Below are 26,487 nucleotides of genomic sequence, written 5' to 3'. Positions count from 1 at the left end.
TGTGATTTTGTGGGTGGGGTAGGGGCTAAATATTGATAATATTTGAGTGCTTAGCTTGTCACTCATAGATATTAGCAGTTTGAGTTAAGTTCAGATGTTTCTAGGGAACATCATATTCAGTTCAGTAGAAAAAAGGTGTGAAACGGAGTTAAAAGGGAACAGAGGGGGAAAACAGCAAAAAGATTCATATAGAGTCATCAACCGTAAAATATGTCATAAAGTTGTGTCAGCTAATTAATAGCACAGCCTTCTCTTTCATTACAAACCCAGGTTTCTGGTATTTTTGTTCAGCTGAATTACGATTTAAAAATATTTGCTCTAGTTTTCATTAAAACTATATGAAGCAACTGCACCGTCAATTGAAATATCCTAAGGGAAAGACACCATTTGGTTATATTACAGGAGTAAGAAGTTAATAATTTCTCATTGATTTTGTATACACAAAACTAGTTTGAGATAAAGATCAAACGCACTAGTGTCACGAGTTTTGCCCATCTCTAAGTATGAGTTGATGAACAGTAACAGGTGAATCTGCAGCTTTGTTGAGTATCACTTTAAAAAAGTGTTGATTCATCTGAGTTTACTATTATAGCTTCACTCAACTCTCAACAACTCCTCCCTATTGACCAACTGGCTTCTAACAGAACTTACAAACATTCCATAGGGTAAGGCAAAGAAAAATGGGGTATGCTCTGCCTACTAGACTGTCATTAGCTACTTTAATCATCACTATATCTCATAGTCTTTTGGTCAAAAGACTCCAGTGTGCAATAATACCTTCTGCTTTTGATTCTGAGAAGTGAAGAGCCTGCCCAGCCTGTGCTGATAGAAAGTTGAAAGGGCAGAAGTAATGTATCACAAATCTTTTGAAGCTAGAACAAAATTTAATTTGCTTTGGTGCAAAATTCCTTGTAAGATTCAAGTGTAACTTATTGCAGTGACTGAACCTTTCCAGAATACTGTACCTCCTTCAAGAGTCTAATTTTGCTTGTGAACCCCAAGTTTTGACTCACTTAAAGTATACTTACTTATAAAATCAGACATAAAAGTACAAATGTATCAGCACACTATTATTGAAAAACTGATACTTTCTCCTTTTAATGATTAACATAATTATAAAAATAAATAATTTTGCACTTACATCTCAGAGTATAGTATAATGAATAGTAAAAATTGGTCATTGTACTAAATTTTTGTTTGTACTGACTCTGTTAATACTTTCTATGTAGCATTGTAAAACTAGGCAGATGGCTAGATGAACTGAGGTGCCCCTTGGAAGATGCTGTGCACCTCTGGAGTACGTGTCCCTCCCTCTTTGAAAATCACTATGTTATTGCACACAAACTGATTGTTCTGTCCTCAATTATCATCTCCTTGCAGGACTGAGTAAGGGAAGATGATGGATATGATGTGCATTTGTCAACCTGAATAAATGTGAGAGGAAGGGAAGGCAGGGGTCTATGAAAGAGAGCAACATAGGAACATAGGAATTGCCATACAAGATCAAACCAAGAACCATCTTGTTCTGTATCCGTTCTTAACAGTGATAAGCATCAAATACTTCAAGGGATCCTGTAAGAAACCTCATAATGGACTGTTGTAAATCAAGTCTGTATGTGTATTTGCTTTTTATTTTGTTGATTTTCAAAGCAGCCTACCTCTCATTCCTATGTCTAAAAGCCTGTGGGCCTTTTTTGAAACTCTGACCGCTTACTAGATATCTAAATGAGAACAGCTGGTTTGCTGACATTTTGGAAAATCTGTTTCTCGCACTCCATCCTGCAAAGTGCTTAGCACTCTGTCCCCAATCCAACAAAGTACAGACAAGCATATGCTTAGCTTGAAGAACATGCAATGCAGTCAAAGGAACTACTCACATATTTTGTTAAACACATGCTTATTTGCTTTGCTGGACCATAGAACACTGAGCACTTTTCAGGATTGAACTATAAGGGCCAGATTTTCCAAAATGTCAGCACTTAACAGCTCTCAGTTAAGTATTAATAAGTGGACAGATTTTCAAGGGATCCCAGCTCCACATTAGGCATATAAATGAGAGATGAGCTTTTTGAAAATCCAACCTGAATCACACGTGCTCTGTGCTTGGTGAAAATGAAGGCTAGATTTTCAACACTCACTAAAGCCTCCTCTAAAATTTTCCCAGAGGAAATGATAAAATTATCATTAAAATTATTCTCTTTCCAGTTTACAAATGTGACCCTGCTCCTTGAAACACATTAACAGATTATGAACACTGCTGACACACATATTTTTCAGATGCCACATAAGTTTTCTGTAAAATAAACCATAGGTTGACAGTGGAAGATTCAAAAGGGGCAGAAACAGAAAAATCTACAAAACTTCCCCAAAAGGAACAAAATATAGTTATATTTTATAGCATGGTCTCCCATTTTGAAGTCAAAGAATTATACAAAGAGAATAGCTTATACAGATATTTAGAAAAGAATAAAAAAAAAACCGTCTATAAATTGACGTAAAAACAAACACTAAAACAATCTGTTAAACTCCAAAAGGGAATGACTAACTGATGGGCCAAATCTAACAATGCTCAACATAGCTTGCAACCTTCATATGACAAGAATGGGAAGAAGCTGCAACACCACTACACTATGCAGGCGATAGTGTATATCTGTATATCTGTTACTACTGTGCACAACAGGTATATACAATGCAACAAGAAGGAAGGTAAGCAGAGAATCACGGGGAGCTTCTATGTTCAGAACATTTTGAACATCAATATTTTAGAAAGTGGACTAGGCACCCACTTCATCTCCAAAGCAACTGTAGCTGGATGAAACTCAAATATGAGACTCTCCTGATCATAGTTGTGAGTATAACTTTTTTACTTCAACTTTGGTTGTGAGGGTAGGCTCAATCCAGAATCCCTAAAGCAATGCATCCTTCCCCACACACCACATTAAAAATGGCAAAGCAAGATACTATGCACTGCTCACAAGCAGACTCGAACATGAGCCACTACGATTTGAGCTAAAAGCCAGCTGGCTCTCAACTACTGATGTAGAGGAGACATTCTTTCTCTATAAAGCCGTGTCTACACGTGCACGCTACTTCGAAGTAGCGGCACTAACTTCGAAATAGCGCCCGTCACGGCTACACGTGTTGGGCACTATTTCAATGTTAACATCGACGTTAGGCGGCTAGATGTCGAAGCCGCTAACCCCATGAGGGGATGGGAATAGCGCCCTACTTCGAAGTTGAATGTTGAAGTAGGGCACGTGTAGACGTTCCGCGTCCCGCAACATCGAAATAGCGGGGTCTGCCATGGTGGCCATCAGCTGAGGGGTTGAGAGACGCTCTCTCTCCAGCCCCTGCGGGGCTCTATGGTCACCGTGTGCAGCAGCCCTTAGCCCAGGGCTTCTGGCTGCTGCTGCGGCAGCTGGGGATCCATGCTGCATGCACAGGGTCTGCAACCAGTTGTTGGCTCTGTGGATCTTGTGTTGTTTAGTGCAACTGTGTCTGGGAGGGGCCCCTTAAGGGAGCGGCTTGCTGTTGAGTCCACCCTGTGACCCTGTCTGCAGCTGTTCCTGGCACCCTTATTTCGATGTGTGCTACTTTGGCGTGTAGACGTTCCCTCGCAGCGCCTATTTCAATGTGGTGCTGCGCAACGTCGATGCTGAACGTTGACGTTGCCAGCCCTGGAGGATGTGTAGATGTTATTCATCGAAATAGCCTATTTCGATTTCGCTACATCGAAATAAGCTACTTTGATGTAGGCTTCACGTGTAGACGTAGCTAAAGTGGTCTAGGTGTGACTTCATAGGACAGTGACCCACACCCCTGTGTGTGTGGGATACGGAAAACAAGAAACAAGTTTATAGCTTCCATTTACAATTTATTTTCATCCAAAAAGGTAGCAAACCCATCATGTTCCACTACCATTCAACAAATTGGGGCTAGAATGCAGCAACAGTGACAGTCACCGCAGCTGGGCTTTAAGCTTACAGAACACCATGAAGCTTCATATTTCAGAACCCCAATAAACTACAAGCCTAAGGATAGCCTCCTTAAAATAAGTTTCTCTCTCTTTCCAGCCGAGCAGGACCACCGATAGGGAAAGAGGCAAAGGGAACATATACGCCCAGGCCCAGCATTTCAGAGGGGTCCAGAGCTCTGGCCACTGCCACCATCAAAGTAACACCAGTGACAGCAGGAGCTCTAGACCCCTTTGATGTATTGTTACTGCTGTGCACAGCTGTGAGGGAGGGACGGTGCCCCAGTACTGTAGTCAGGGCGGTGCTGAGGCCTGAATGCCATAGGCCCCACCCCTTCCACTATTGGCCTCTCCCCTTCCAAAGCGCAGAGCCGGGCCCTCCTCCTGCCTTGCCCCAGGGCCTGCGGTGCCTCTCGGTGCCACTGCAATCAAGGTACGGAAAAACCCTGGAAAATATAAACTGACAACGAGGATAAAAGTTCAGTACAATGATGTTATTTATGTTCTCCCTATAACTGACCAATGAGACTTTTGATACTGGCTGAGCTCACAATCTTGGGCCCTTCTGTGTCTTGTAAGAAGTGAGACTGATTTATAGCTTTCGGGGGGAGGGCACCATCTTTGCCTGGAAGCCAGTGACTGAAAACCTGGCCCTTGAAGGAGTTTAAGAAAGTACAGTTCTCCTTTAAGTACATAGTAGAAATCTGAATTAATGTGCTCTTCTGGGATTGCACAATGTAACATTAAAATAGGAGGACTGTGCTTTCATTTCTTGTGTTTAACATTAAAATAGAAAGAAAAAATATATGAAGATCCTACTCCTTCGGGAGTATTTATATGTGCATTCTCCTGCATCACATCAAGAACGTTGGCAGTTATGAATTATATATATGATTACAAGAATAGAAGATAAGCCTCTCATTCATTATATAATGAGTCTTGATCATGCCCATACTCCAGAATGAGCATCCCGGATAACTGTGTATTTAAAATATACACTCTATCTAGATGACTATACGTGTATGACATAAATAAGAAGCAGTAAATAATCAAATGGACAAGAACTACTATGCAACTTCAGAATGCAAGTAATAGCATTTCATCCTCTTTTCAAACTTGAATAAGTTGTCCTCCTAATTATGGCTTTTTAGAAATGAAAAGGATGTAATCCAATTTATAGGAACTCTATGGACTTAAAACAGAGACAATCAGGAAAATGGGGAGCACTCTTATGCTTAATTCCTTATCAGCTGTGCAGACCCTGTGCAAGGACTCAGAGTGGTGGTGGGGGCCTTTGCCCTCTGGCCCCAGCACAGGACTGCTGTGGACCTGGAAAGGCACTTCTGCCTGTGGGCCCCAGCATGGAGCTTCCCTGGATGTGCTCCAACTCAGAGAGAGACACCACTCTCCTGACTTCATCCAGCCTAGTTCCTACAGGCTGGAGCAGTGGAGTGGCACCCCTTCCTGGCCAGGCCCATCTGGAGATGCTGTGACTGTAGAGAGGCACCTCTCACAACTGCTCCCAAGCTTCTGCTGTGGGAGAGGGCTGGGGGCAGTCTTCTTTCCCCAGGGCAGCCTGCACCCCTTCAAAACCCTTCCTCTCCAGATCTACCATAAAGCCCACATCCCCATCTGGAGCACCCACTCTCCCACTCCCACACCCCAGCCCTTATCTCCTTTCTGCACCCCAAACCTTGCATCCCTGACCACACACCAGAACTCGCATCACCAGCCAGAGCTTCCCCCACTCCAATCCTCCTCCTCAACCCTGACCCCCTTCATTTGTAACCCTCAGCCTCTCCCTGCCACTAACCAACCATGGGTGGAACGAGTTTTGCGATGTGCACCAATACAGACATTATGTGTTACGCATAACCACTATACTGGTGCACATTACAAAATTCATTATTATAGAATCCTACGCTGGAGGGGATCTCAGGAAGTCATCTAGTCAAGCCCCCTGCTTCAAGCTGGATCAACCCCCACTAAGTCTTCCCAGCCAGGACCTTGTCAAGCCAGGACTTGAAAACCTCTAGGGCTGAAGAATCCACCACCTCTCTAGGCAACACATTCCAATGCTTCACCACCCTCCTGGTGAAGTAGTTTTCCCTAATACCCTACCTACTCCTCTCCTTCTGTAATTTCAGACCATTGCTCCTTGTTCTGCTATCTGACACCCATGAGAACAGTTTCTTTACATCCTCTTTAGAGCTTCCCTTCAGAAAGTTGAAGGCTGCTATTAAATTACCCCTCAGTCTTCTCTTCTGTAAACTAAACAGGCCCAAATCCCTCACCTCTCCTCATGGGGGTCATGTGCTCCAGCCCCTTAATCATTTTTGTTGCCCTTCACTGAACCTGGAGGAGAATCCACCACCTCTCCAGGCAACGCACTCCAACGCTTCATCACCCTCCTGGTGAAGTAGTTTTTCCTAATATCCAACCTATACCTCTCCTTCAACTTCAGACTATTACTCCTTGTTCTGCTATCTGACACCACTGAGAACAGTTTCTCACCCTCCTCTTTAGAGTTTCCCTTCAGTAAGTTGAAGGCTGCTATTAAATCACCCCTAAGTCTTCTCTTCTGTAAACTAAACAAGCCCAAATCCCTCTGCCTATCCTCATAGGTCTTGTGCTCCAGCCCCTTAATCATTTTTGCTGTCTTTCGCTGAACCTGCTCCAGAACGTCCACATCCTTTCTCTACTGGGGGGGCCCACAACTGGACACAGTATTCCAGATGTGGCCTCACCAGTGCCGAATAGAGGGGAACAACCACTTCTCTAGATCTGGTAGAAATGCTCCTCCTAATGTACCCTAATATGCCGTTAGCCTTCTTGGCTACAAGGGCACATGGTTTACTCATATCCAGCCTTTCCCCCACCATAACCCCTACGTCCTTTTCCGCTGTACTGTTGCTTAGTCAGTTGGTCCCCAGCCTATAACAATGCTTGGGATCCTTCCATCTCAAGTGCAGGACTCTATACTTCTCCTTTTTGAACCACATCAGATTTCTTTTGGCCCAATCCTCCAATTTATCCAGGTCACTCTGGATCCTATCTACCTCTCTCCTAGCTTAGTGTCATCTGAAAATTTGCTGAGGGCACAATCCAGTCCCTCATTCAGGTCCTTAATAAAGATGTTGAACAACACCGTCCTCAGAACCGAGCCTTGTGGCACTCCACTTGAAACTGATGCCACCCAGATATCAAGCCATTGACCACTACCCATCAGGCCCAAACATCAAGGCAGCTTTCTATCCATCTTATAGTCAATGGATCTAATCCATACTTCCTTAACTTATGGGCAAGAATGTTACGGGAGACTGTATCAAAAGCTTTGCTGAAGTCAAGGTATATCACATCTTCCCCATGTCCATAGAGCCTCTTACCTTGTTGTAGAAGCTAATCAGATTGGTCAGGCACGACTGGCCACGGACATAAAAATTAGAGAGAACATGGCCATTAAGGTCTTCATATGTCAAGTATCAGTTGCAAGTCACTTATATTTTCATGTTTCAAAAAAACAGCTTATACTGAATTGTAGATAACAGTCTTAACCACAGAGGCACAGTAATTGGGTTCATCTCAGGATTTCATTAAGCCAGTCGTAGCTAGTCTGGTTGCAACTCGGTGAAATGAGGACTGCAAGGATCCACAGAACTACTTAGATAAGTGCAGATTTATTTTTAATAAAACATGACAAAGCCTTTCCTCCTTTTTCCTAATCTGCCCAGTGCCTATCTGGCCTGAGATGACTGCTGAACTGTATTTTAACTTGCAGTCTTGTCTGATATTTCTATAACAGTCTTGTCTTGAACAGGGAATGACAAAAATATTAAAAAAAAACAAAGTATTTTCAGATTTTTCAAATTTTTACCATTCTGAATGACATATGACATACCTCAGTAATGTGTTTTTATAAACACGCTATACCAATACTGTAATGCTTAGTTTTAACAACTTTCTGGTGTTAATATTAGATCTTGTAAAAGGTCTCTGGTTTGGAATCCAGGAAACTGAAGTCCTCTCTTTTGCCACAGAACCAATACAACATGAAATCAATACAACTCTCTTCCCTGCGGTAAAATGTTGTCTCAGTTTTTGCTGGAAAAAATGGATTTCAGTCTCTGTGCTCATTAAGTGCTTGACTTCACTGTTTATGAGGGTTGGTCAAAAATCAGAATTTACCTCCCACAGGAAATTTAAATATCACATTGCTTTTCATCCCAAATTGGGAGAAAATGTTTAAGTATAAATTTTTCATAGAGTGGGAAGCTCAGAAAAAGATGATTTAGAAATGGCTAATCATTTCATTTTGGCTCACTTAGACTGTGATTACACAAGCAAGTTTTTTCAGAAAATCAGGCTTTTTTTGAACGAACGTGCCAAACGTCCTCATACAAAATGTGCTCTTTTGATCCAAAATTGAAAGAACACAGCTCTTCTTCTGGAAGCCCTCTTCCGCTCCCAGATCAGGAAGAGTGCTCCCTTTCAAAAGCTTCTTTCAAATAAAAGCAAGTGTAGACAGTCCATGGGCCCTTTTAGTGAAAAACTGACCCTCATGACCTCGGATTTTTTGATCCCTGGCCTGTTCTTTCAAAAGAGTTGGGGCTGTGTGGATTCTCTCTGTCGAAAGAGTGGATTAATCTTTCAATCCGCTTTTTTGGGTGTGGACGTACTCTTTTGAAAGAAGTTTTTTTTGGAAGAGATCTTCTGGAAGAACTTCTTTTGGAAGATCACTGCAGTGTAGATGTAGCCCCAGAATATGTTGACACAGCAGCCTTATTTTGAAATAAGCTGTTCTGGAATAGTTTATTTCAAAATACTGCTGCTATACACAAAGGACGTGGTACACTAGACCCCCTTTCGAAAGGGGTATGCTAATGAGCCACTTTGGCAGATGCTAATGAGGTGCTGCCGTGAATATGCAGCACCTCACAAGCATAATGGCGGCTGGGTGTGTTTTGAAAGTGCTGCTTTCGAAATGCACACCGCCGGTGTAGGCAGGGGCCTTTTGAAGGGATCCCCCTGATTTCAAAAGCCCCTTCTTCCAAAAACCCAATGGTAAGAAGAGGCTTTCAAAGTCCAGGGGTCCTTTTGAAAGGCCCCTGTCTATACCAGCAGCATGTGTTTTGAAAACAGCACTTTTGAAATGCACATGGCCACCATTATGTTGATAAGGCACTGCATATTCACAGCAGTGCCTCATTAGCATCTGCCAAAGTGGCTCATAAGCATCCTCCTTTTGAAAGGCAGGGGATAGTGTAGCCACAGCCAAAATGCACTTCAAAATAGCACTTAGGTATTTTGCGACAGGCTCTATGTGTGTAGACACTGTATTTCTAAATACAGCCACTGACTTTATTCTGAACAGCCCCTATTTCAAAATAGCTATTTTCAAATAGACACTATTCCTAATGCAATGAGGTCTACCAATTTCAAAATAAACCAATCACTATTTCGAAATTATAGTGGTTGCATTGTATAGACACTAGGATAGTTATTGGGGTGTCACTTGAAGCCTTTCACAACATCTTGATCAGCATCTGGGAAGAAGAAGACATGCCCAAAGACTTTAAGGATGCCACAATCATCTCGCTCTTCAAGAACAAGGGCAAGAAAGCTGACTGTGGAAATTACCGGGGCATCCCCCTTCTCTGTACTGCTGGGAAGATCTTGTCTTGAGTCATCCTCAACCGTCTGATCACCAGCATCTCACAGGAGAACCTACCAGAGGCACAGTGTGGTTTTCACCCAGGCCACAGCACCATTGATGAGATCTTTGCTGTTCGTCAGGTCCAGAAAAAGTGCATAGAGCAGAACTTAGATCTGTACGCTGTCTTTATAGACCTGACCAAGGTGTCTGACACCGTCAACAGAGAAGTGGATTATCCTGTCAAAACTTGGCTGCCTTGTTAACCTCATATGCCTGTTCCATGATGACATGACTGGCTTTGTTCTTTCAAATGGCGAGTCCTCAGATCCAGATTTGAAATATCCAATGGTGCGAAGCAAGGGCTCATGCTGGTCCCAGTGTTATTCAACATCTTTTTCACGTGTGTCCTCAGCCGCGCAGTTAGGGACCTGGACCATGGAGTCTACATGAGATACAGACTTGATGGGTCACTTTTTGACCTTCGTCATCTGAATGCTAAAAACAAGATGTTTGAGAGGCTCATCCTTGAAGCCCCTTTTTGCTGATGACTCTGCATTTATAGCACACAAAGAATCTATTCATTGTCAACAAGTTTGCTGATGCCATTTGCCTCTTTGGTTTGACCATCAGCCTAGGAAAGACCGAGGTACTGTTTCAACCTGCTCCAGGATCAGCTGCTCTCACTGCTTCAATCTTTATTGAAAGAACAGAGTTAAAAACTGTTGAGGAGTTCAAGTACCTTGGCAGTGTGATAGCCAATGATGGCTCCCTTGACAAAGAAATCAGTGCCAGAATCTTCCAGGCCAGCTGGGAACTAGGACGTCTGAGAGCCCGAGGTCAATACTGCACATTCGATGGCAGGACAGAGTTATGAACCTGGAAGTCCTGGACAGAACAGGAACAACGAGCATCGAAGACATGATTCTGAAAGCCCAGCTTCGCTGGACAGGGCATGTCATACGAATGGAGGAGTCAAGAATCCCTAAGCAACGCCTCTACGGTGAACTCTCCCAGGGCAAAAGGAATCAAGGTAGACCTCGCAAGAGGTATAAAGACTGCGTGAAGGCCAACATTGCTCATGCTGGTTTAAAACCAGTTCAGCTGGAGCAGCACGCAAAGACCAAAGAGCCTGGCATGCTCTCATACAACACGCATATGACAACGTTGAAGAGCAGCAATGTGTACACCTCACTGATGCTCATGAGAGTTAAAAAGCAACAGTGGCAGCCACACCACCAGAGCCAGTACAATTCACTTGCCCCCACTGTGAACGCCCATGCCGTTCAAAGGTTGGACTCCTCAGCCACATGCGAATCCACAACCGATGAGCCTGTGCAAGCTCAAGACATCATCGTTGGACACAACGGACTACCTACAGGATAGGTATTTCAAAATAAAGGCTCATTTTTTGAAATAACTGAAGTACCTTATATGCATTGTTTTTGTGCTCCGTTACTCCATTCTCTTCTACTGTAGAGGTTCTTTACCTTGATTACATCTTCAGTGATGCTCTAGAGCAGTTCAACCAGACAGCAGATTGTGATGCATCAAGGGAGATATAATTTTACCAAGCAGTCCAGCAGAGAGTGAATGAGGATGTTTGAACTACAGATGCATGAAGCATTTTGGCAGCTCAAGAACTTAGTTTGATTCAGTTCAAGAAACAAAAACAAAGGAAAGTTTTATTTTTCTGTAAGTAAATCTAAAAAAAAAAGTGAAAATCCTCATTTTCTCATGGAAAATTTCAGTTTTACACAAACTGCATTATCTGACAAAAACATTTTGATGGAAATTTGCTATCTACACTGAATATGCTGTCAGTTAATACCAACCATGATATAGGTACTTGAGGAACTCTTCTATCACCCCCCTGCCTTCAAAGTGCGAGCAGATGATAAAGCAATGTTGAACTGGCAACTCAAGGGAAAGGCTCTATGTCTTGTTATCAGTATCTCGAGTAATACAACTATTTTCTATTAAAGCTCCCAGCTCTACTAAATAACTTAATTGCTATCTTTCCAACACCTCTTTCTAACACTTGGAATGTTTCAATTTCATACATGATTGAATATTTTGGTGAAGAACGTTGTAATTAGTACAGTATTTGCAAATGGCCTTGGTAAGTAAATAGCAGTGAAAGAAGGAAAGTTCATTTTCAGAAAACATCAACCATTAATCCAAAATGAAACTGGTTTCAAAATCAAATTCTCAGTTACAGCTCACTGAAACATTTGTAACTTCTTTAAGTTTTTTTATATTTAATTAAAGCTTGACTAGCCTGCTTTTAGAAAGCATATGATTGAGACATTTTAAAACTTCAAATACGACTCTTAGAATTACCAGAAGAACACATGGCATTAATTTTTAAATTTTAATATTTTCATCACGGTCTTTCATTCACTGACCCATTACCCGCAATAGCAGCCACTATAATTTTTAGAGCACAAGTTGAATAAAAAGGGAAAATGTATTCAGCAACAGGAACAATAAGGAAAACAGTTTTGTTTTTCTGAAAGCCGACATAACCAACTGCACTCATTAAAATATATTATTTAATGAATAAGAGAAGATTTGTAAAATTAAATCTGAAGGCTACAAAATGGGAAAGAATGATTAGCATTTTTACTGACTACCTTGAATGAAAGTATCTTACAATAACCACACTGTTGAAACACTTTGTAAAAACTAATTTAATTAAAGTCCATATATCCCATTATTCATACCCAAACAGCACATTCAGACTACAGCTGATAAAACAATCATAATGAGTAATTTCCTTGGCAAATTTCCCTCTTGTGTGTGTGGGGGGGGGAGTTATCAGCAAATAAACTATGATTTATATTAATGTCTGCTGTTTTCACTTTTTCAAAATAGTTTTGTTAATATAGATTTTGGCCAATGGACGGATTACCTAATGTTAAACAGAATATTAGTATTCAATAATCCTGAATCAATAACTGATTGTGTAATTAGCTGGGCATATTCATGTGACCTGATAGTAATGCGGGACTTTAACTACCCAATTTTTTGGTGGAAAAATAACATGGCAAACACAAAAGGTTAGACAATACCTCTGAGGGATGGTCTAAATATCCTTGGTCCTGCCTCAGCGTCAGGATGAAGGAGCAGATGACCTTTCAAGGTCTCTTGCTGATTTCAGCTACGTCTACACGTGAAGCCTACATCAAAGTAGCTTATTTCGATGTAGCGACATCGAAATAGGCTATTTCGATGAATAACGTCTACACGTCCTCCAGGGCTGGCAACGTCGACGTTCAACATCGACGTTGCGCAGCACCACATCGAAATAGGCGCTGCAAGGGAACGTCTACACGCCAAAGTAGCACACATCGAAATAAGGGTGCCAGGCACAGCTGCAGACAGGGTCACAGGGCGGACTCAACAGCAAGCCGCTCCCTTAAAGGGCCCCTCCCAGACACAGTTGCACTAAACAACACAAGATCCACAGAGCCGACAACTGGTTGCAGACCCTGTGCCTGCAGCATGGATCCACAGCTGCTGCAGCAGCAGCCAGAAGCCCTGGGCTAAGGGCTGCTGCACACGGTGACCATAGAGCCCCGCAGGGGCTGGAGAGAGCGCGTCTCTCAACCCCTCAGCTGATGGCCACCATGGCAGACCCCGCTATTTCGATGTTGCGGGACGCGGATCATCTACACGTGCCCTACTTCAATGTTCAACTTCGAAGTAGGGCGCTATTCCCATCCCCTCATGGGGTTAGCGGCTTCGACGTCTCGCTGCCTAACGTCGATGTTAACATCGAAATAGCGCCCAACACGTGTAGCTGTGACGGGCGCTATTTCGAAGTTAGTGCCGCTACTTCGAAGTAGCGTGCACGTGTAGACACGGCTTTCCTTTACTATGATGCAATATATACTTTTCTGTTTCTTCACTTGATAATCTAATTTATATAAAGAGAGTGTCTGCACAACTCAACTGGACTTGATTCTCAGAAAGAGGAGGAAGCAGCACTTTAGAAAGAGACTGACATGCACAGCAGGCCCAGAGATTTTTAGAACATTTTAAGTGTTTCTTTTACTGTGTCCACATCAAATAATTTTAAACTTACCTGAGATTGAAAAAAAAAAAAAGAAGAAGAAAAAAACAGTATCTGCATCCTAGAGGGCAGGGAATAGAGGGGAAAAATATACAGACAATACTACTGACTATTTAGCATACTTTGGATTAAATTTGCTCATGTCACTTTCACTCAGAGGACTAGATTTGTTTCTCATTTAGACTGGATTTACACCAGGATATGCCCAGTGTCTTTCAAAGAATCATTCACTTACAGGGTTGTAAGTGAGAGAAGAAACAGCCCCTGTGTGTATTTGCATATACAACAGCACAATTTACAAAGGGGGTGGTGTTACCTCCCCATTCTTGTCTCTAATCTGATTGCCAGGATTGTGGAACTGTTGGGTCTTATTAAGTGCTCCATTTCGCCCTCCATCCAGGTCCACTAAATATATCTGTCAGATTCCTGGTGTACAGATCTCCACAGTTTTGTCACCTCACTGCAATCACTGTCCATCACACAGTTAATGTAGTAACTGCATGCGTGTCTTGAATCCCAGTTAGAAGTGAAAGGAAACATGTATTATGCCTACCTCACTGGAATAGCTGTGTTTGTGCTAGGCCTCCTGATACAGAGCTCCACAATGAACTGTAAAAATTCAGTGAAACATCAGCAAAAATGTGTACTGATTAAAGACACTTTTCATCAACTAAAGAAGTATTGCCTGACTGGTGCAGCATTGGACTTCTTCTTATGCAAAGTTTATGTCGTTACGTAAAACAAAATAATTTATCCTCAGATTGTGTATTCAGTGGACTGTCTGAGTATTTGGTGGAAGTTTATCTGGGGGAGGGATGGGAGATATCCACCTTCCCACGCTACAAGAGACTCTAGGTAAAATTCTGAAAATTGCAAAAGTGACTTAGGAAGCTAAGTACCACTGATTTTCACTTTACTTTTTAAAAGGCTACCCTGTACAGTTTCTATTTTATATTTAGGGTTGGAATAACCTATGTAACATCTGCTCCCGTCCTGTGCAGCATTGACACGACTGCTTGATTTACGTAATAATGGACCCACTGATTCTACCCCACTACCAAAATCCGACTTATGGGCTACGTCTACACGTGCACCCAACTTCGAAATAGCTTATTTCGATGTTGCGACATCGAAATAGGCTATTTCGATGAATAACGTCTACACGTCCTCCAGGGCTGGCAACGTCGATGTTCAACTTCGACGTTGCTCAGCCCAACATCGAAATAGGCACAGCGAGGGAACGTCTACACGCCAAAGTAGCACACATCGAAATAAGGGAGCCAGGCACAGCTGCAGACAGGGTCACGGGGCAGACTCAACAGCAAGTCGCTCCCTTAAAGGGCCCCTCCCAGACACACTTTCATTAAACAGTGCAAGATACACAGAGCCAACAACTAGTTGCAGACCCTGTATATGCAGCACGGACCCCCAGCTGCAGCAGCAGCAGCCAGAAGCCCTGGGCTAAGGGCTGCTGCCCACGGTGACCACAGAGCCCCGCAAGGGCTGGAGAGAGAGTATCTCTCAACCCCCCAGCTGATGGCCGCCATGGAGGACCCCGCTATTTCGATGTTGCGGGACGCGGATCGTCTACACGTCCCTACTTCGATGTTGAACGTCGAAGTAGGGCGCTATTCCCATCCCCTCATGGGGTTAGCGACTTCGACGTCTCGCCGCCTAACGTCGATTTCAACTTCGAAATAGCTCCCAACACGTGTAGACGTGACGGGCGCTATTTCGAAGTTACTGCCGCTACTTCGAAGTAGCGTGCACGTGTAGACGCAGCTATGGTGTTACATGGAAATCCCCATCAGAGCTAAAATCCACAAAACACAGAATGCACACATTCTGACTGCTCAGATTCTGTTTTCCTTCATGCAACAGAACACTGTCAATTCTTTGCAGGCAGGAACCTCAATACACCTAAAAGGGAGAACAAGATTTACCCCTTAATGTTAGCTCAGATACTCAGAACACAGCCATATTTTTTCATTAAACTTACCGTCCTAATAAGCCATTCATTTTTCTTTTTTAACACAAGTATTTAACTGTGGTTAGAAAGTAATTTAATTGAATCTGAACTAATTATTCCCTTTCTAGCATTCACAGACAGTTACTACTTTCACATTGCTTCTTAAGATAACTGGAGCAGGGCAAGATGCCAATTTAGCATGCAAATTTTTCCTAAACGCATCTTACCAGGTGCCGAATTTACTTTCCACAGACATTACAGAAGCAATGTGGTAGACTGCAGCAAACGCTACAGACAATCACTGCTTCGAGCAGACAGAGGGTAATAGACATTTCCAGAAAACAAACTGAGTAAGGAAGTGGTGATGGACACTTGCAACCATTTGTTCAGAAGCCTATTGTCAAGTGATCTGGTGGTATCAGCTCGGTTACCAGAAATCAACTGTTCCCATCACAAGCACTATAGCTGGCACTAGCTGGCCCCCTTGTTGGTAACCAGCAGGGCCAACAGCCGTCGCAGGCCCCAGAGCAAGGTGTAAAGGGAGGCCTGGCTCTGCATGCCAGGAGGGATGGGGCCTAGAGAATTCAGCCCTCAGGGCCACATGGACCTCAGTGCTCCCCTCCTCCCCCACTCCTTCACAGCCACACACAGTGGCACAGCGGCACTGCCACAGCACTTCAGAGGGGCCTGTCAGCAGGCCAGCTGGGAGCCAAAAAAAAGAGAAAGTGGGCAGGGAACTGATTGCTTTTACCCAAATGGTAGAACAAGGAGCAATGGTCTGAAGTTGAAGAGGAAGAGGTGTAGATTAGATATTAGGAAAAACTACTTCACCAGGAGCGTGGTGAAGCATTGGAATGCGTTGCCTAGGGACATGGTGGATTCTCCATCCCTCGAGGTTTTTAAGTCCTGGCTTGACAAGGTCCAGGCTGGGATGACTTAGTGGGGGGTTGATCCTGGTTGAAGCAGGGGGCTGGACTAGATGACCTCCTGAGGTCCCTTCCAGCCCTATGATTCTAAATGATCCCCAGTTTGTGTGGTGGGCACATTTTGCTGTGTTCAGTCTAGGTATTTTTTTCATGGGTGCATGAAAATTAAAATGAGCCTCATTCCTCCCCACACACACATGAAAAGCAAAAAGAAAAGAAACTGAACAAATTAACTAGACATTTATTAACTTTACTTTAGGCTTAAATCCTACCTCTCTCTAATCATGGGTGTGTAGCACCCAGACCGATAGCAGAACCAATGCACGTTCATTCCAGTATAGAGTTCCTTTGCTTGTGTAAGATCTATGTTTCCAGTGCATTGTGAAGCTGAGATTTGAAGTGCCTTTATCTGCAGTATCATGGAAGAAGGATAATTTGACCTTTAGATTCTTGGGACCTGCATCCTGGTCCCATTTAAATCAATGAGAGTTTTGTCCTTGCCTTCTCTTGGAACAATATGAAGTCTTTAATTTTTAAGTAAAAGGCTGATTTGTATGGGAATCTGCCAAGGACAGGAATTCAGAAAATTCACTATAACATAATTAATTTCTCATTCACTGTAACTCAAAAGAACAATAATAAGAGGTTGTAAATTTTTGTGGCAATTGAGAAGAAATGTTTGTTATTACCTGTAGGTAAAACAAAAAAACCAAGGCATTTCTATAAGCAAGATAACTTGTGGGGTGGGGGGGATAATTAGTGAAAAGCAGATATTGCTAATAGACAATAGTTTTTAGACTGAAGAAACTCATTCCATTTTCAGTGATAAAAACTTATGGAAAGACATTTCATACACCTCTTCAGGAAATCAAAGCAGTCACATGTTATACTATTTAAGCCACATAATATATAAGGAATATCAGGAGTCTCCTTGTTTCATAGTCAGGGATCCCCATATGCCCATCATATATTTTATCTTAACGCAGTTATAAGGTAAATCATATTTTTCTATGAAAATGCCTTGTGAGCTAAAGAGTAAAGTAGCAAAGCAAGGAGGGGAAGCTGCAGAGTGCCCCTATATTTTTAACTTGCTATCTAAATGAATAAAGCCATTTTAATCACGTCAGTGAGCTAACTTTTATTAATGTTTTTGATTTTTAATAAATAACTACTTAAAAACATTCAATAAAGTTTTGAACTTTTCATTTTGAAACAAAAATCAAAATGTTGTGTTGTAAATGTTTTGCAACATCCTTTATTTCCCTGACCAAAACAAGTGGGCAAAACAAATATGAATTTGCTAAATTTTTCAATTTTGCTGAATTTTTGTATTTTTCTGCAGCTCCCCCCTCCCCGCCCCCCAAAAAAAACAGAGTGTTGCACATACCTTTTGGCTCAGATCTACCTGCAGGCTAGGGATGAGTTTTCTTATGCTCCACATTTTTTAAATTAACTGTCCTCTAATACTGGAACCCCACACTATTATGATATTTCTAAAATACAGTGTGATTATCGACATTTCTGAGCCCAGTTTGATCTAGAGCAGTGGTTTTCAGCTAGTGATCAGCAGACCTCAAGAGATCTACAGACTATGTGTAAGATTTTCAATGGGAAAATGAGGGACTAAGCCCTCATTCTAAAATCTGTAGGGACCACAAATGAAAATACAAACTAGAACTACTTCTAAACTAGCAGTGAAGTCCAGGCAGCCCAAATGATGGTCAGTTAACAATGTATTTTGGATCCTGGAGGTGGCGTTTGGCTAGCTAAGTGAGTTGCAAGTCACATCTCTGACTACAGTATAGACATACCCTTAAGGGACTGGAGGCAATAGCAGTAATAGGAAAGGACATTGGAAATGCACACCTCAATTTACCTGCAAATCTCTCAAAGATCTGCATTTTTATTACCAATGCTTTGGGGCAAATTCTACCTTAAATTAAGAAAAATTGTAACACTTCTGATGGCAAAGTATTATTTAAATGTATTGACAAGGCAGAGCTATTTTTTCCCCCTAAGCCTTCAAAGAGACTGAAAAGAGAGCTTTAAGTGTTGGGAAATGCCCGTTTTATCCCTATAAGGTTTTAACCCTGCAACTAATTACAACCATTATATTTTAACATTCTCAATTATTTCACTGCTGACCACTTTAGAAGAAACACCCAGCAGCAGTATTTTCTCCAGAGCATTTGGGGTCACTCAAAGAATGCTAATAAATGGATGTTCTAGCACATATTTGACTTTTTTCTGTTTTCAACCGAAGTATGGAAAAGGGGTAAAATGTAGATATATAGCTAGAGTGGTGTTGTGGGTGGGGGACAGATATGGGGGGGAAGCTTTAAAATTGAATGAAAGAACTCAGCAAAGTAGCTAGAATGATTTCAACAAGCTTATTTTATTAAAGCTTTAACAGTAAAGGCATAAATAAAACTGCGATCCCTTCTCAACTAAGCCCATAAACCAGCAAAAACATACACACAAAACAAAAAGAGCCGTGCGACTAACATGATTGCTGCCATCATTTAGTTTATTCCTTGTGTTATGTCTCTTCTTCTAGGCTGTGTCTGCTTATCTATAGGATTGCAAGCTCTTCAAAGCAAAAACAGTCTACTGCTTCATGTCTGTGCAGTGCTATGCACAATAGTAGAATTCTAGAAATAGAGGGCTGGAAGTGACCGTGAGAGATTATTGAGTCCACGCCCTGTGCTGAGGCAGGACCGAATAAACCTAGACCAGGGGTCAGCAAACCTCAACATGGGTGCCAAGAATGGCAGAAAATCGGATTTTCATTGGCACATGAGGTGGGAGCTCAGCCCTGTCCCTCCTCCCCTCCATGCAGCTAGGAGCTTACTCAAAGCCATGCCACTTGTGGATTAACAAAAGACCAGTTGATGCTACCAACCATCTCCTAAAAAGTAAAGCTCTGCATCTTAATCTATTTATTAATGAAGCTGTTGTAAGTCAGACTATTAGTGACTTTTAAAGGTATCACTGCCACTCGGTCCATATGGAGAGGTCAAAACATCAAATTTTGGCACTTGGCCTTGGAAAGGTTCCTGCTCCCTGACCTAGACCATCCGTACAGGTGTTTGTCTTATCTGTTCTTAAAAAGCTGCAGTGATGGAAATTTCACAACCTTTTTAGTAACGTATTCCAATACTTAATTATCTTTATACAGGGGAGGTAACTTAATACTTAATTACTTAAATACTTACTTACTTGAATACTCAATACTTAATTATCTTTATACAGGGGAGGGGCAGTTGCTTACGGGCTCCATGATTCAAAAGGGCCTGGGGTTCCTGCCCACTGCTACCATTACTGCAGTGGTGGTAGTGGCTGGAATCCAGACCCTTTAAGTTTGCACTGGAGCATGCATGGCATGCTGAGAATAAGAAGATAGTCCTGAGTAGATGTTACTTTCCATGTCTATTACCCTTAATTTTTTAAAAAAGAGGAAATATTCTAAAGAGCTCAGAACATACTCATCTTTCTCTTCTGATTCCTAGTTTTCTTCTCTCATATTTTATGTCATAATAAAACAAAATGTAAGAAAAGCAACATTAAAAAGGCATTTCTAGATTAAAAAAGGCATTTGCAGCCAACTGATGTTTCAGATTACTCTTTAACTGTTCATTCAATCACATTGTTACAATAGTCCCCTGAAATGATAACAATTGTGCACATGTAATGCTGGCAGACTCCAGTCATCTGTGGACAGAATCAAACCTGGGGCCTCTGATGCTTAAAAGAGAGCATGAGCATCTACTTCGTGAGCTAAAAGCCAGCTAATTATTAGCTAAGGCTATAGAGTGGACACACTATTCTCCCTGGAAATGGTCCTGGTGCCACTAGAGCATTTGTGAGCTACACAAATACATGTTTGTGAACACACAGATATCATGTCTTCAGTTCATTAGGCTTCCTTGAATCATTGGTACCTACATGTGCCACAACTTCCAGCTCCTCCCCACTACCACATAAGTCTGACTAGATGTCTCAAGCTATGTCTACACGTGAAGCCTACATTGAAGTAGCTTATTTCGATGAATAACGTCTACACGTTCAACATCGACGTTGCGCAGCACCACATCGAAATAGGCGCTGCGAGGGAATGTCTACACGCCAAAGTAGCACACATCGAAATAAGGGTGCCAGGCACAGCTGCAGACAGGGTCACAGGGTGGACTCAACAGCAAGCCGCTCCCTTAAAGGGCCCCTCCCAGACACAGCTGCACTAAACAACACAAGATCCACAGAGCCGACAACTGGTTGCAGACCCTGTGCATGCAGCATGGATCCCCAGCTGCAGCAGCAGCAGCCAGAAGCCCTGGGCTAAGGGCTGCTGCACACGGTGACCATAGAGCCCCGCAGGGGCTGGAGAGAGAGCGTCTCTCAACCCCTCAGCTGATGGCCACCATGGTGGACCCCGCTATTTCGATGTTGCGGGACGCGGATCGTCTACACATGCCCTACTTCGACGTTCAACTTCAAGGTAGGGCGCCATTCCCATCCCCTCATGGGGTTAGCGGCTTCGACGTCTCGCCGCCTAACGTCGATGTTAAAATTGAAATAGAGCCCAACACGTGTAGCCGTGATGGGCGCTATTTCGAAGTTAGTGCCGCTACTTTGAAGTAGCGTGCACGTGTAGACACGGCTTCAGGCTGCAGCTACACTATGAGCTAAAATCAAATTTATTAAAACTGATTTATTAATGCTGGGTTTTATCAGTTCAATTTTGAACATCCTCACATCCTGCATGCTCCCCACAAAATTGACTTACTACTGCGAGACACAAGTAGCTTAAATTGACTCTTGCAGCAGTACATTGTGGGAACCTATCCCCTGAGCCCCGTAGCATTCTGGCTATTTTCACTGGTGCAGCATGGGAAAAAATGCCCCACAAGCGGCTGTGGGTATCTGATGACATCTTCCCACTTTTCCTACATTTCACTTCACTCATTCCCTTGCTGTATTAACCAACTGTCCCTTTTCCAGGAGGGGTCTGCCTTGCCTGAATAGCAGATGTGGTTTTTATAACTGAGGGGATAGGAGGAGTAGTAAAGTGCTTAGGAAAGGTCAGAAAAAAGATTTTGGTTTTCCCAACTGACAGGTTTTCAAAACAGGATGCAAAAGCACTGGATCTTTGCAGGCTTAGCTCTGGATTTAGACCGCCTGGAAAAGAAGATCCTCAAATCAATAATTTTGCCTCAAAGGCCTAAGAGCCAGCCTAGGGCACCAAGAGGCAGGTCCCTCCTGTACTGGGTGAAAGTTGCAGACACTCCTGGCCCTGTGGAGTGAGGAGGATCTACTCCAAGACCCCAAGGTGAAGCTCCATAGTGCCCAAGCCTACATCAGATGGCCACCACCCTGGCGGAATGAGGCCACCCCCCCTCTGCAGCACGGAGGAAGTCCAGGCAAAGATGAAGGAGCTTCAGCAAGGCTACATCCAGACCCAGGATGCTGTCCAACACTCTGGGGCAGTACCCACCATCTGCACCTATTACCAGCATGCCCAGGGGCTTGGATCTAGGTTTGGACCTGGCAAAGAAGACCCTCAGAATAAGAACTTTCATTGCCTCAAGCCTTACTTTGAGAACTGTGGTAATTGTACAGCTGCTACATTGCCTTCAATGGCCTTTGGAAAAAGACCGTGACTATAGCCAGCCCGGAAAATCTTGACTACTCAGGGAGATTTCCCATGGGCAGTGAAAAAAACCCGGAATGCAGCCAGCCCTGAAAATTGTGACTGCCCAGGGAGACTTCCTCCAGGCGGCTAAAAGACCCCAACTACAGTCATCTCTTTGGTCTTTGGATAAAGCCCCATACAAGAATTTCCTCTGAGAGGACAGCCACTCTAGAAACAATTATTATCTTCTGTTGCCTGACAATAGTATCCACCGAGGAAGACTTCTCCCCAACAGCCAAAAGACCCCTGACTACAGACAGCCCCCAAAAATTGTGACCGCGGAGGGAGACTTACTCTGGGTGGATAAAAGACCCCCAAATAGCAGACAGCCCCCCAATAGCCAATCCACCAAAGGAAACTTCCTCTGGCTGGCTACAGGATCCTCACCACGTGCAAGCTGCCTGGCACCTTGCACAGCATGTCCTTTTATTGGTTTGGGGTCAAGCCATGTGATGTGGCTGGGTGTAGGAAAGTTCCAGACTGCTTGGTGCCTCCAGAGGGAGGGAAGGGAGGGGATGTGGGGGTCAGACAAAATGTAAGCTACTGAAAAGAAATTTCTTATCCTATCATACAAGCACGACCTCCACCCACAGCTTAGTTGCCACATGATGCAGGCAAGGGAATGTTCCAGAATGCATGGTGCCTCATGGGAACAGTAGAGAGGAGATGGGGGTGGGGGCAGGACAACATGTAAATGGCTGAAAAGAAGTTTCTCATCCTATCATACAAGCATGTCCTCCAGGAAAAGGACACAAAAATGGTAGAGGGAACAACAAAAATCTCCCACCTCAGACAGTGTTTATAATTTCATTAGAGCTAATGGAGGTGGGGGTATTTTCTGGATCCTTCTCTTTGGCCCAGTCTGTTCAGGAAACATTGAGTTTTCAACAAAACAGATTTTTGTTAAAATATTTTAAGCAAAATAATTGAGTTTTCCCTTAAAAATATTTTCAGCCATGTTTTAAAAATTAGAAGTCTGATTTTTAAATGATACAATTCTACAGAAATCATTTTGTTTTGCTTTTGCCAACATCTGAACTGGAAAAAAAAATCCTATTGTTTAAACCCAGCTCTACCTGTAATGTAAAATGATAATTTATATTTTCCCTAAAGAACAGGTTATTATATTTTTCTAGAATCATAATGGCCAGATTAAATGCTTTTCTTATATAACAATATGCTTTCATTACCATTTTAGAATAGATACAGTGTGCATGAAAACAGTTTTAAATCTTTTCTTCTGTACCTGAAATGAAAGGAAATTTAATACAAAAATATGTATATTGAACATGTAAAATACAGCTAAATGTATTGCATTTTAAAGTTAGCATGGAAAATCTATGTTTACTGCCTGGTTAAGCAGCAGTACAGTGGAAAGGGACCTAGGGGTTATGGTGGATGAAAGGCTGGATATGAGTAAACAGTGTGCCCTTGTAGCCAAGAAGGCTAATAGCATGTTAGGGTGCATTAGGAGGAGCATTTCAAGCAGATCTAGAGAATTGGTTGTTCCCCTCTATTCGGCACTGGTGAGGCCACACCTGGAATACTGTGTCCAGTTTTGACCCCCCCCCAGTATAAAAAGGATATGGATGTGCTGGAGCAGGTTCAGTGGAGGGCAACAAAAATGATTAAGGGGCTGGAGCACAAGATCTATGAGGATAGGCTGAGGGATTCTGGCTTGTTTTGTTTACAGAAGAGAAGACTTAGGGGTGATTTAATAGCGGCTTTCAACTTCCTGAAGGGAAGCTCTGAAGAGGAGGGTGAGAACTGTTCTCAGTGGTGTCAGATAGCAGAACAAGGAGTAACGGTCTGAAGTTGAAGGAGAGGTATAGGTTGGATATTAGGAAAAACTACTTCACCAGGAGGGCGGTGAAGCATTGGAATGCGTTGCCTAGAGAGGTGGTTGATTCTCCATCCCTTGAGGTTTCTAAGTTCCAGCTTGACAAGGTCCTGGCTGGGAAGACTTGGTTGGGGTTGATGCTGCTTGAAGCAGGGGGCTGGACTAGATGATCTCCTGAGGTCCCTTCCAGCCCTAGGATTCTATGATTTACATGAATATGTGAATTAGAACATATTTCCATGGATATTAAAAGAATTCTTCATTTAAAATAATAAATTATAATGAACTAGAAGCCAGTGAACAAAGTGTCACATAATGCTGTGCATTGCTAAGGGAAGGTCAAACTCCTATTAGTTTCCTGTACACTCTATGCCCTTCATAGATCTATACTGCATGTCTTGGTTATACAGATTATTATGTTCTGAAGGCAAAGGTGCATGTGCCCTCAATTAGTCAAAAGCTCAGGAAACCACTGGAGGTCATGAGAAAAGTAAGACAATCCTAGAATCTGCACAGTGAGAAATAATTTATCATCCACAATATGGTATTAGAAAAAACATTGAGACATATTTCCTTCCACACACATGAAACAATCAGGATCACTGGCAGAACTGGGATAATTACTAGCTCGTATCTCCATCTGGCCTGAATCATACACTTGTCTACATTTAAAAGTCAATTTGTACCATATTCTAAGCCATACTTTTAGAAACAAAAATTTAGATGTACCTTCCTCATTTGGAAAAAGTAAGCTACCCTATAATCATAACTGCATGAGATAACATACAGAGAGAAACAATGAAAGGAGGTTATTTGTAAAATCTGAGCCCAGTATAACTTGATCAAAGCTAATTTAATATGTTATGAACATAGCTGCAATTGTGATGAGTTTCCTCCACATTTTCTTATGGAAAACCACTAGAAACCTTATCTGTATTACAAGCCAGAAGATCATTTTACAGGTAAATTACCCCTAGCAAAGCAATAGATCAAGGACTGTCCCATGTATCATTATATGGCTGTGAGGTCTATTACAGTTTGACTCAAACAGGATGCAGCAGGACTGACAGTACTTGGCCACACAATACACATTATCTGAGTAAATTAATATTTGTTTAAAGGTAAAAGATATAAATAATCAGAAACCCCTAAGACAGATTGCAATAAAAGGGAATCCAGGAAAATAAAAATGGAGTATTATGACAAGAGAAAAAATAAGTAACTATTCTAGGAAGAATGTTCATTTATTTATATTTCCTTTATAACTCTCAAAGACTTCTTTTCTAGACAGTGAGTACAATTGATGGACACTGGAAAAGAAACATATGCCTGCAATTTTTTATATCTGATGTGTAAAATGAAGATGTAAAACTTCTGTGGTGGTGAAGTATTTTGAGAACAATTATTTCCCTAAAACACCACAAAAGCAAACATATACAGTGCCTTTCCCCATTTCAAATCCTTGTGTTTCTCAGAAAAAATTTAGGGTCAAAATAGTTATTGTATATACCTTGGGACAGACAAACACACACACACACACACACACACACACACACACACGGCAATAAAATCAATGTATGAAAATCATGCATGCAGAAGTCACAGAATGAAAAAAATGAATAAGCCTGAAAGAATTTAAGGACCATTCTATTTCAGGGGTGGTATGATAACTTTTACAGTGTGTGTGAAAACCCTGACAGCCATTGAATCAAACCGTTAGCCCTGTACATAATGGAAACCACTTCAAGACGGGTTTGACAGCACCCCCAGTTCCAGCATATATAGTCCATTCGCATACCTCCCACAATATTCAAAGCTTTTACTCATAGTGAATGTGCCACTGCACGCTTCGTGTGATGGATATCACATTTAGAATCAAATCTGCAAGAACTCTTTTTCCAAGCAACAGCTTATGGTTGAATAGTTACCTAGTTGATGACATCCATGGCTGTGGCCCCACAGCTGTCCTTAAACATTAAATAATATGTCAGAGATTTAACTTCATAATGACTCAAGGAGCTTTACAGAATAACCATTAATAAAAGAATTTACTAATCAGCCAGAAATGCAGACTTACTGAACAGCAGTACTGTATACCTTTTGAAATAGAAATTTGAAAAGTCCTTCCTCTGAACTCTAGCCATTATTTTTTTCCTTCTACAGCAACACACAGGTGCTATAACTACCACACACTTTTTCAAATAGTACTTTGAACTCATAGCACAACTTTGAATTATGTATCTTAATGCATTTGACAAAGATTAATTGAATGCAAGAAGGTTAGATGCAGACCTTCAGTCAATACTTTGAAAAGGTGATGTCGTGAATTGGTATTCAGCTGCAAAAAATGCAAAAATCAAGA

At 42.2% G+C, this 26,487-nt stretch overlaps 1 protein-coding gene across 1 annotated transcript in view; it reads right to left on the bottom strand.

The window, feature by feature from the left end:
• Positions 1–26,487, bottom strand: part of HCN1 (hyperpolarization activated cyclic nucleotide gated potassium channel 1) — a 267,708-nt gene that overhangs the window by 52,092 nt on the left and 189,129 nt on the right. The window lies entirely within an intron of this gene.

The sequence above is a fragment of the Carettochelys insculpta genome, chromosome 5 (genome assembly GCF_033958435.1).
Source record: "Carettochelys insculpta isolate YL-2023 chromosome 5, ASM3395843v1, whole genome shotgun sequence".
NCBI classification, from domain to species: domain Eukaryota; kingdom Metazoa; phylum Chordata; order Testudines; family Carettochelyidae; genus Carettochelys; species Carettochelys insculpta.
Note: the sequence above shows the minus strand (reverse complement) of the source record. Positions and strands in the feature narration are given on the sequence as shown.